The sequence below is a fragment of the Rana temporaria genome, chromosome 4 (assembly GCF_905171775.1).
Source record: "Rana temporaria chromosome 4, aRanTem1.1, whole genome shotgun sequence".
Lineage (NCBI taxonomy): Eukaryota > Metazoa > Chordata > Amphibia > Anura > Ranidae > Rana > Rana temporaria.
This window is the reverse complement of record NC_053492.1, coordinates 205,080,267-205,093,076: the sequence shown is the minus strand read 5'-3', so window position 1 is coordinate 205,093,076 and position 12,810 is coordinate 205,080,267.

Here is a 12,810-nt window from a genome sequence, read left to right as displayed (position 1 = left end):
GTACATAAAATGTGTACATAAAATGTGTACATAAAATGTGTACATAAAATGTGTACATAAAATGTGTACATAAAATGTGTACATAAAATGTGTACATAAAATGTGTACATAAAATGTGTACATAAAATGTGTACATAAAATGTGTACATAAAATGTGTACATAAAATGTGTACATAAAATGTGTACATAAAATGTGTACATAAAATGTGTACATAAAATGTGTACATAAAATGTGTACATAAAATGTGTACATAAAATGTGTACATAAAATGTGTACATAAAATGTGTACATAAAATGTGTACATAAAATGTGTACATAAAATGTGTACATAAAATGTGTACATAAAATGTGTACATAAAATGTGTACATAAAATGTGTACATAAAATGTGTACATAAAATGTGTACATAAAATGTGTACATAAAATGTGTACATAAAATGTGTACATAAAATGTGTACATAAAATGTGTACATAAAATGTGTACATAAAATGTGTACATAAAATGTGTACATAAAATGTGTACATAAAATGTGTACATAAAATGTGTACATAAAATGTGTACATAAAATGTGTACATAAAATGTGTACATAAAATGTGTACATAAAATGTGTACATAAAATGTGTACATAAAATGTGTACATAAAATGTGTACATAAAATGTGTACATAAAATGTGTACATAAAATGTGTACATAAAATGTGTACATAAAATGTGTACATAAAATGTGTACATAAAATGTGTACATAAAATGTGTACATAAAATGTGTACATAAAATGTGTACATAAAATGTGTACATAAAATGTGTACATAAAATGTGTACATAAAATGTGTACATAAAATGTGTACATAAAATGTGTACATAAAATGTGTACATAAAATGTGTACATAAAATGTGTACATAAAATGTGTACATAAAATGTGTACATAAAATGTGTACATAAAATGTGTACATAAAATGTGTACATAAAATGTGTACATAAAATGTGTACATAAAATGTGTACATAAAATGTGTACATAAAATGTGTACATAAAATGTGTACATAAAATGTGTACATAAAATGTGTACATAAAATGTGTACATAAAATGTGTACATAAAATGTGTACATAAAATGTGTACATAAAATGTGTACATAAAATGTGTACATAAAATGTGTACATAAAATGTGTACATAAAATGTGTACATAAAATGTGTACATAAAATGTGTACATAAAATGTGTACATAAAATGTGTACATAAAATGTGTACATAAAATGTGTACATAAAATGTGTACATAAAATGTGTACATAAAATGTGTACATAAAATGTGTACATAAAATGTGTACATAAAATGTGTACATAAAATGTGTACATAAAATGTGTACATAAAATGTGTACATAAAATGTGTACATAAAATGTGTACATAAAATGTGTACATAAAATGTGTACATAAAATGTGTACATAAAATGTGTACATAAAATGTGTACATAAAATGTGTACATAAAATGTGTACATAAAATGTGTACATAAAATGTGTACATAAAATGTGTACATAAAATGTGTACATAAAATGTGTACATAAAATGTGTACATAAAATGTGTACATAAAATGTGTACATAAAATGTGTACATAAAATGTGTACATAAAATGTGTACATAAAATGTGTACATAAAATGTGTACATAAAATGTGTACATAAAATGTGTACATAAAATGTGTACATAAAATGTGTACATAAAATGTGTACATAAAATGTGTACATAAAATGTGTACATAAAATGTGTACATAAAATGTGTACATAAAATGTGTACATAAAATGTGTACATAAAATGTGTACATAAAATGTGTACATAAAATGTGTACATAAAATGTGTACATAAAATGTGTACATAAAATGTGTACATAAAATGTGTACATAAAATGTGTACATAAAATGTGTACATAAAATGTGTACATAAAATGTGTACATAAAATGTGTACATAAAATGTGTACATAAAATGTGTACATAAAATGTGTACATAAAATGTGTACATAAAATGTGTACATAAAATGTGTACATAAAATGTGTACATAAAATGTGTACATAAAATGTGTACATAAAATGTGTACATAAAATGTGTACATAAAATGTGTACATAAAATGTGTACATAAAATGTGTACATAAAATGTGTACATAAAATGTGTACATAAAATGTGTACATAAAATGTGTACATAAAATGTGTACATAAAATGTGTACATAAAATGTGTACATAAAATGTGTACATAAAATGTGTACATAAAATGTGTACATAAAATGTGTACATAAAATGTGTACATAAAATGTGTACATAAAATGTGTACATAAAATGTGTACATAAAATGTGTACATAAAATGTGTACATAAAATGTGTACATAAAATGTGTACATAAAATGTGTACATAAAATGTGTACATAAAATGTGTACATAAAATGTGTACATAAAATGTGTACATAAAATGTGTACATAAAATGTGTACATAAAATGTGTACATAAAATGTGTACATAAAATGTGTACATAAAATGTGTACATAAAATGTGTACATAAAATGTGTACATAAAATGTGTACATAAAATGTGTACATAAAATGTGTACATAAAATGTGTACATAAAATGTGTACATAAAATGTGTACATAAAATGTGTACATAAAATGTGTACATAAAATGTGTACATAAAATGTGTACATAAAATGTGTACATAAAATGTGTACATAAAATGTGTACATAAAATGTGTACATAAAATGTGTACATAAAATGTGTACATAAAATGTGTACATAAAATGTGTACATAAAATGTGTACATAAAATGTGTACATAAAATGTGTACATAAAATGTGTACATAAAATGTGTACATAAAATGTGTACATAAAATGTGTACATAAAATGTGTACATAAAATGTGTACATAAAATGTGTACATAAAATGTGTACATAAAATGTGTACATAAAATGTGTACATAAAATGTGTACATAAAATGTGTACATAAAATGTGTACATAAAATGTGTACATAAAATGTGTACATAAAATGTGTACATAAAATGTGTACATAAAATGTGTACATAAAATGTGTACATAAAATGTGTACATAAAATGTGTACATAAAATGTGTACATAAAATGTGTACATAAAATGTGTACATAAAATGTGTACATAAAATGTGTACATAAAATGTGTACATAAAATGTGTACATAAAATGTGTACATAAAATGTGTACATAAAATGTGTACATAAAATGTGTACATAAAATGTGTACATAAAATGTGTACATAAAATGTGTACATAAAATGTGTACATAAAATGTGTACATAAAATGTGTACATAAAATGTGTACATAAAATGTGTACATAAAATGTGTACATAAAATGTGTACATAAAATGTGTACATAAAATGTGTACATAAAATGTGTACATAAAATGTGTACATAAAATGTGTACATAAAATGTGTACATAAAATGTGTACATAAAATGTGTACATAAAATGTGTACATAAAATGTGTACATAAAATGTGTACATAAAATGTGTACATAAAATGTGTACATAAAATGTGTACATAAAATGTGTACATAAAATGTGTACATAAAATGTGTACATAAAATGTGTACATAAAATGTGTACATAAAATGTGTACATAAAATGTGTACATAAAATGTGTACATAAAATGTGTACATAAAATGTGTACATAAAATGTGTACATAAAATGTGTACATAAAATGTGTACATAAAATGTGTACATAAAATGTGTACATAAAATGTGTACATAAAATGTGTACATAAAATGTGTACATAAAATGTGTACATAAAATGTGTACATAAAATGTGTACATAAAATGTGTACATAAAATGTGTACATAAAATGTGTACATAAAATGTGTACATAAAATGTGTACATAAAATGTGTACATAAAATGTGTACATAAAATGTGTACATAAAATGTGTACATAAAATGTGTACATAAAATGTGTACATAAAATGTGTACATAAAATGTGTACATAAAATGTGTACATAAAATGTGTACATAAAATGTGTACATAAAATGTGTACATAAAATGTGTACATAAAATGTGTACATAAAATGTGTACATAAAATGTGTACATAAAATGTGTACATAAAATGTGTACATAAAATGTGTACATAAAATGTGTACATAAAATGTGTACATAAAATGTGTACATAAAATGTGTACATAAAATGTGTACATAAAATGTGTACATAAAATGTGTACATAAAATGTGTACATAAAATGTGTACATAAAATGTGTACATAAAATGTGTACATAAAATGTGTACATAAAATGTGTACATAAAATGTGTACATAAAATGTGTACATAAAATGTGTACATAAAATGTGTACATAAAATGTGTACATAAAATGTGTACATAAAATGTGTACATAAAATGTGTACATAAAATGTGTACATAAAATGTGTACATAAAATGTGTACATAAAATGTGTACATAAAATGTGTACATAAAATGTGTACATAAAATGTGTACATAAAATGTGTACATAAAATGTGTACATAAAATGTGTACATAAAATGTGTACATAAAATGTGTACATAAAATGTGTACATAAAATGTGTACATAAAATGTGTACATAAAATGTGTACATAAAATGTGTACATAAAATGTGTACATAAAATGTGTACATAAAATGTGTACATAAAATGTGTACATAAAATGTGTACATAAAATGTGTACATAAAATGTGTACATAAAATGTGTACATAAAATGTGTACATAAAATGTGTACATAAAATGTGTACATAAAATGTGTACATAAAATGTGTACATAAAATGTGTACATAAAATGTGTACATAAAATGTGTACATAAAATGTGTACATAAAATGTGTACATAAAATGTGTACATAAAATGTGTACATAAAATGTGTACATAAAATGTGTACATAAAATGTGTACATAAAATGTGTACATAAAATGTGTACATAAAATGTGTACATAAAATGTGTACATAAAATGTGTACATAAAATGTGTACATAAAATGTGTACATAAAATGTGTACATAAAATGTGTACATAAAATGTGTACATAAAATGTGTACATAAAATGTGTACATAAAATGTGTACATAAAATGTGTACATAAAATGTGTACATAAAATGTGTACATAAAATGTGTACATAAAATGTGTACATAAAATGTGTACATAAAATGTGTACATAAAATGTGTACATAAAATGTGTACATAAAATGTGTACATAAAATGTGTACATAAAATGTGTACATAAAATGTGTACATAAAATGTGTACATAAAATGTGTACATAAAATGTGTACATAAAATGTGTACATAAAATGTGTACATAAAATGTGTACATAAAATGTGTACATAAAATGTGTACATAAAATGTGTACATAAAATGTGTACATAAAATGTGTACATAAAATGTGTACATAAAATGTGTACATAAAATGTGTACATAAAATGTGTACATAAAATGTGTACATAAAATGTGTACATAAAATGTGTACATAAAATGTGTACATAAAATGTGTACATAAAATGTGTACATAAAATGTGTACATAAAATGTGTACATAAAATGTGTACATAAAATGTGTACATAAAATGTGTACATAAAATGTGTACATAAAATGTGTACATAAAATAGTGTACATAAAATAGTGTATATAAAATAATGTATATATATATATATATATATATATAATAAAAATGCCATAAAACTGCCCCCTATTTTGTAAACGCTATAACTTTTGCGCAAACCAAATAAACATTTATTGCAAATTTTTTTTAACAAAAAAATATGTAAAAGAATATGTATTGGCCTAAACGGAGGAAAAAAAACATCTTTTTTTTAAAATATTTTTGGGGGATATTTATTATGGTAAAAAGTAAAAAAAAAATAGGATTTTTGTACTCACCGTAAAATCCATTTCTCTGAGTTCACGGACGGACACAGCAGCCTTTGACCTTAGGGTTATATCCGCTTCCTTCAGGAGAGTTTTGGCAGAAACAAAGCACTTTAAGTGTTAACACTTTCCTCAGTGCAGCTCCTCCCAGGGGGCATGGTTCCCCGGGTATAACCCACACCCTGCTCTAGCAGCTTCCAGTTCGTAACAACCAGTCCAAACAAAGGAGGGTGGGTGCTGTGTCCGTCCATAAACTCAGAGAAATGGATTTTACGGTGAGTACAAAAATCCTATTTCCTCTTCCATTCATGGACGGATACAGCAGCCTTTGACCTTAGAGACGTCCCCAAGCAGTATCAAAAAAAATTCAAGTGGTGGGAAAACACAGCAAACCAAGCTACACCCCTAACAAAACCGGAGTTACTCAATGGAGGAACTCCAACTTTAAACTGCCGCCTGTAACACCATGCGGCCGAAGAAGGCATCAGAAGATGCACCCACCTCCACCTTGAAAAAGTGTGAACCGACGACCAGGTCGCTGCCTTACACACCTGTAACACAGAGGCTTGATGCCGGAAAGCCCAAGAGGCACCGATCGCCCTGGTCGAATGCGCCGTAACCCAAAAGGGAGGCGCCCGCCCCTTCAGGGCATAGGCCTGAAGCATAACCTGTCGGATCCACCTAGAAATGGTGGCCGGCGAGACTGCCAGACCTTTTCTGGGACCAGCCTCCGACTTCCGGAACGGAGCCGTAGCAGATAAGTACACACGTAAGGCCCAAACCCCATCCAGGGAATGGGAAGTGGCCTCCTTCTGTTTTTTTTGGCTGAGGAGAATAGGATAGAAGAACAATGTCCTCAAAAATGTGGAAAGCCGAAACAACCTTCGGTAGAAAAGACGGCTGCGGCCGCAGCACCACCTTATCCTTATGGATGACCAAATAGGTAGCCTTGCAAGACCAGGCCGCCAGTTCAGACACCCATTTGATCGAGGTAATTGCTACCAGAAAAAAACATCTATTGTGAGTCAACAAGGGAATCTTTCGGATGCCCTCAAAGGGAGTATTCTGATGCACCGAAAGGACTAAATTCAAGTCCCACGGGGGTAAGTGGAGGGCGCACCGGAGGAGCCACATGTCGGACCCCCCCGTACAGACGTACGCACCAAGGAGTGCGCCGCCAAGGGTTGCTGAACGTAAACGGACAGAGACGAAATCTGACTCTTAACCGTACTCAAGGCGAGAGCCTTGTCCACTCCCCGCTGTAAAAAACAGCATAATCCTAAACACCACGTATGAGGGTGCCACTTCATCTCCACACAGAGATGTAGGCCTTCCACGTACGATGGAAAATCCTACGTGAGGTAGACTTCCATGCACGCAGCATGGTAGAGACCACCGAGCCTGACAGGCCTCGGTCCTACAGTACCTGGCTCTCAACAGCCACGCCGTTAAAGCCAGCGACTGTAAAGCAGGGTGGAAGATAGGACCCTGCGACAGAAGATCTATTCTCAGAGGTAGACACCAGGGGGCGTCTGCCACTAGACGCAACAGGTCCGCATACCAGGAGCGGCACGGCCAGTCTGGGGCAATCAGGAGTGTTGGAATCCCTACAGCTTCCACTCCGCGCAGCAGGTGAGGAAGAAGCTTCAGAGGAGGGAAGGCGTAAATCAGGCGATAGCAACCCCAAGGTGCCACCAACACATCTGTCCACAGATCCATCAACCTGGCCACGAACCGTGGCACCTTCCGATCGAGACGGGACGCTAGAAGGACCACATCTGGAGTGCCCCACTTTGGGCACAGACTCTGAAACACCTCTGGGTGGAGTGACCGCACTCCTTGGTCTAGCAACTTAGGAAGTCGGCTGCCAATTCCGTACCCCCGGAATGCACACGGCCGATAGAGCCGGAACAGACCTTTCGGCCCACCAAGGGATGTGCGCGACCTCAGTCACTGCAGCTGAACTCCATGTGCCCCCCTGATGGTTGACGTACGCCACGGCCATGGCATTGTCGGACTGGATCCTGACCGATCGGCCCTGCAGATCCAGGGACCACCTGGCAAGGCACAGCCTGAGTGCTCAGACCTCCAGTATATTGATTGGCAGGCGGGACTCCTCCTGAGTCCAGCGCCACTGGGCAGACTGGGTGCCCCAAACGCCCCCCAACTGGAGAAGCTGGCATCCGTCGTATCCACGTACAGTGGTAAGGTAGAAATGACTTCCCGATCCGAAGCACCGGAGTCGTCAGCCACCACACCAGGGAAGACTTGACCAGATGTGACTCAACTGAATCAAGTAATTCCAGAGAAGACAGGAGCTTGTCCCAACGTGACAGAATTTCCTCCTGTAGTTCCCTGGTGTGGAATTGGGCATAAGGAACTGCCTCGAAAGAGGCCACCATCAGACCCAAAACCCTCATGCAGAATCGAAGAGACGACCACTTCTGGGTCAACAGCTGCTGCACCACGGAATCCAGGACTAGCCCTAGGCATTACCGACGTAGAGACAGAACCAACACTGACTTTTGGATATTCAGAAGCCAGCCGAACACTTGAAGAGCCTGACACGTGATAGACAGGTCCTCTTCCAATTCTGAGCCTGAGGAAGCTCTCAGGAGAAGGTCATCCAGATACCCCACGATAGCGATCCCTCGCTGTCTCAGGAGGGCCAGCATCGGGGCGAGCACCTTGGTGAAAACCCGTGGTGCCTGACAGAGCCTGCCGGCGCACCGGAGGTTGGAGGGCCAAAAATTCTGTTTGGAGAGAGAGATAAACACTATCTTGTACCCCGAGGAAACTACTTTGCAAACCCAGCGGTCAGAGAGGAGAGACCTCCACCCGAGACACAGGCGGGGCAGACCTTCAGGCGGAAGCAGGTTTGTCCGCAGACTTGTTGGGCTTGCGCTACCAGGTGCGCTTCTGCCCCGCAGCGGGGGTCTTAGCACCTTGCAAACCTTTCCTCACCGCACTGGGCGGGCGAAAAGAAAAACGCTTGGGGGTAGTAAAGAAGGGCCCTTGCTCATGGCGAGGCTCCTAGCCCTTCCCAGACTGTGGGAGAAGTGTGCTCTTACCACCCGTGGCATCCTTAATGATGCCATCCAGGGATGCCCCAAAAGACCGTTCACCCTTAAGGGTTAAAACCACCAAGGCCTTTTTTGAAGACTGGTCCGCAGACCAGCATATCAGCCACGCAAGGCGGCGCAGTACCACCGCATAGGCAGAAAGCAAGAGCGTAACCAGGACCGACTCAGACAAAATTTCAGACCCTAAACCAATTGTTCAGCCATGTCCTTGCAGGTCTAGGAAGCACCCTGTGCCTCCAGCTCCTGCAGCAAAAAGCTTTGCCCGTACAGTCAGAGTCCGTGACACCAGAGCCCCGGCCAAAACCGGTCTCACAGCCAAACCCCCTACCGCGAAGATGGAGCAGGCCACAGCCTCCATTCTCCCATCCGCGGGGTCCTCAAAGGCAGGAGCCCCATCCACAGCCTATGTGGTGGTTGCTCAACCTGGAGACGGGAGGGTCCACGGACAGAGGAGACCCACTTTTACTAAAAAAGGTCCTCCACAAAGGGATAACGGGCCGCAAAGGAAAAAACTGTCTGCGGCGTATCCCATTCCTTGTACAACAAACTATCCAAAAAAGGAACACAAGGAAACACATTAAGTGCATGGTGGTCTGCGGGACCCAAAAGGGACTGGCACAGCAGGTGCCCCCGCCACATCCTCAAGTACTGAGTATCACGCCCGCAGAAAAAAAAAAAAAAATCGCTCCAACAATTCCCATCAGCAACCGACCCTGAAGCACAGTCTCACTGTGCGCGTGGGTTAAGCCCGCATCATCTGACAATACAGAGATATCCCCAGAAGCAGACCAGGGAGGGGGCGCTAATATACCCCCCATCCGGCCACCAGTCGCTTCAAACCTGGCGAGAAAAACGCCACCGACATTGCCTTAGCAGATACGGCAGGGCAGCAAGGGTTAACTCTGGCTTGCAGGGGAAGAAGTACCTGTCCAGGCTCCATAATGCCCCACCGCTGTGTCACCCAACTGCAAAGCAGAAAATACCCACGGTCACCTCCCGGCTGTTAGAGTATGGGGGCCCCCAGGGAAACTCACCACCTCACCCAGTGCAGCGCGAGCTGAGAGAAGCCTGAGGTGTGCTGAGAAGCCAGCTGCGCTGCATCTGTCCCCTCAGGAGGATTTGCAGTCGTCTTGCAGCGCTGGAACGGCCGCACGAGGCCAAACAAAATCCAAGATGGCCGCCGTATTGTGAAAAAACGCCACAGGACCACAGGAAAATGGCCGCTGAGCCATAAAAGGCGCGACTACGGCAAAATGGCGGCCGTTGCGCATTTAAAAAGCCCAAAAGTGACCACCACAGCGCAGCCATATGAAGCGCAGCACACAAAAAAAAGGCCCAGCAGTGAACACACACAGCCCCCACTAACACAGGCCCAGTGTAATAAAGAGACCCCTGAAACCCCCCCCCCCCCCCTCCCTCACAGCCAAATGGGAAAGGAGGGAGAGCAATAAGGGAGAGAGGAAAGCAGGGCAAACCCTCAGTCAACCTCCCAGGGGAAATTTCCAGCCATACCACCTTACCTGAGCAAGGGGCCACTACTTACCCGTCCTGCGACCACCGGCTGGAGGTATCCCAGACAGAACCAACGTCCGCATAAACGGCATGGCTGTCAGCCAGACACACTGTGACAAAGCCATAAAGGCGGTCATATGTGTGCCCTAGAACTAGAAGTTCCCCGGCCGCCCCTGGAGCAAAGGGGCCTGTCGTGGACGACCCAGAGCTGAGGGCCGGCACACGCTCGTAGGCCGAACATGAGGGGACTACAAGAGTCTAGGACCCAGCCTGTCACCCAGTCGGCAGTTGATAGAAGAATCTCAGGATCCAAAAATGCAGGAACAAAACAAAAAAAAGGCAAAAAAAAAAAAAACGCTAAAAAAATCTCCAGAGTACAGGGACTCTAGAGTGCCTGACCTCTCCTGTCGTTAGGCAGAAAAAAAACTGGAAGCTGGTAGAGCAGGGTGTGGGTTATACCCAGGGAACCACGCCCCCTGGGAGGAGCTGCACTGAGGAAAGTGTTGTTAACACTTAAAGTGCTTTGTTTCTGCCTAAACTCTCCTGAAGGAAGCGGATATAACCCTAAGGTCAAAGGCTGCTGTGTTCGTCCATGAACCGAAGAGAAATATTAATTTCTTTCAAAATTGTCGCTCTATTTTTGTTTATAGCGCAAAAACTAAAAACCGCAGAGGTGATCAAATACCACCAAAAGAAATCTCTATTTGTGGGAAAAAAAGGACGTCAATTTTGTTTGGGAGCCACGTCGCATGACAATTGTCAGTTAAAGGGACGCAGTGCTGAAACGCAAAAAGTGCTCTGGTCTTTGACCAGCAATATGGTCCAGGGGTTAAAAAAGTATTCATACCCATTTTGTCATGTTACAGCCAAAAAACAAATGTATTTTATTGGTATTTTTTTTGTGATGGACCAACACAAAGTCGCACATAATTGTGAAGTGGAAGGAAAAGGATTAATGGTTTAACATTTTTTACAAATATGTGGCATGCATTTGTACTTTGTAGAACCACCTTTCGCTGCAATTACAGCTTTTTTTCCCCCACTCTTTACAAAATAGCTCAAGCTCTGTCAGATTGGATGGAGAACGTCAAAACAATTTCTTACCATAGATTCTCAATTGGATTTAGGTCTGGACTTTGACATTCCAACACATGAATATGCTTTGATATAAACCATTCCATTGTTAACTTGGGCTGTCTGTTTAAGGTGGTTGTTCTACTGGAAAGTGAACCTCTGCCCCAGTCAAGTCTTTTGCCGACTATTTCTAAAATTGCCCTGCATTTAACTCCATCCATCTTCCCATCAACTCTGACCAGCTTCCCTGTACCTGCTGAAGAAAAGCATCCCCATGCATAAAGCTGCCACCACCATGTTTCACGGTGGGGATGGTGTGTTCAGGGTGATGTGTGAAAGGAAATTCGTTATTCTGGATGAACCATCCTTCTTATAGGTCTACCAACGGCACTCTTCAGATATCCTGAGACATCAAATTAAGGAGACACAAGAGGCAGTTTGTGCATTCGTAAGATGTCCGATTTTACTGAGAAGGCACACAGTATATATGGACTATAGGGGGTGTTTATGGTTACAGGAAAACAGGTTTTGTTATCAAACAGAAGATGGATCATTTAGTGTTGCCTGAGGGATAAAAAACAAGAGGTCCAGGCTTGACCACAAATATACATAATAGGGGATGTGATGTTATACAAACATTTCTACATACCATACAGATATATACACACACACAAGATTATCACATGACAAAATATAGAGTTGATACCAGGCAGATCATTTTTAAGATGGTGTCGCGCTGAACAAAATAGAGTCCCGTTAATTCGTTTATAGTATTACAATCATTTCAATGCGCAGTGTTAGTTTTCTGCCACACATAACATTTTTCTTTTAGGCCAAAAAATTAAATTCTGGACTCATCTGACCAGCGCACCTTCTTCCATATATTGATGCCACGTCCTCCCCCACATTGCTTCTCGCAAACAGGACTTCTTATGGCTTTCTTTCAACAGTGGCTTTCTTCTTGCCACTCTTCTATAAAGGCCAGATTTGTGGAGAGCACGACTAATAGTTGTCCTGTGGACAGATTCTCCCACCTGAGCTGTGGATCTCTGCAGTGCCTCCAGTTACCATGGGCCGCTCTGTTGCTTCGCCGATTAATGCTCTCCTTACCCGGCATGTCAGTTTAGGTGAATGCTACACGTATGTCAAAGTTTAATCTGCTCTTCCTCACTGGCAAAACAAGCTGTGAAACTGCCATGCCCCCCCCCCCCAGTTTGATAACAGAAC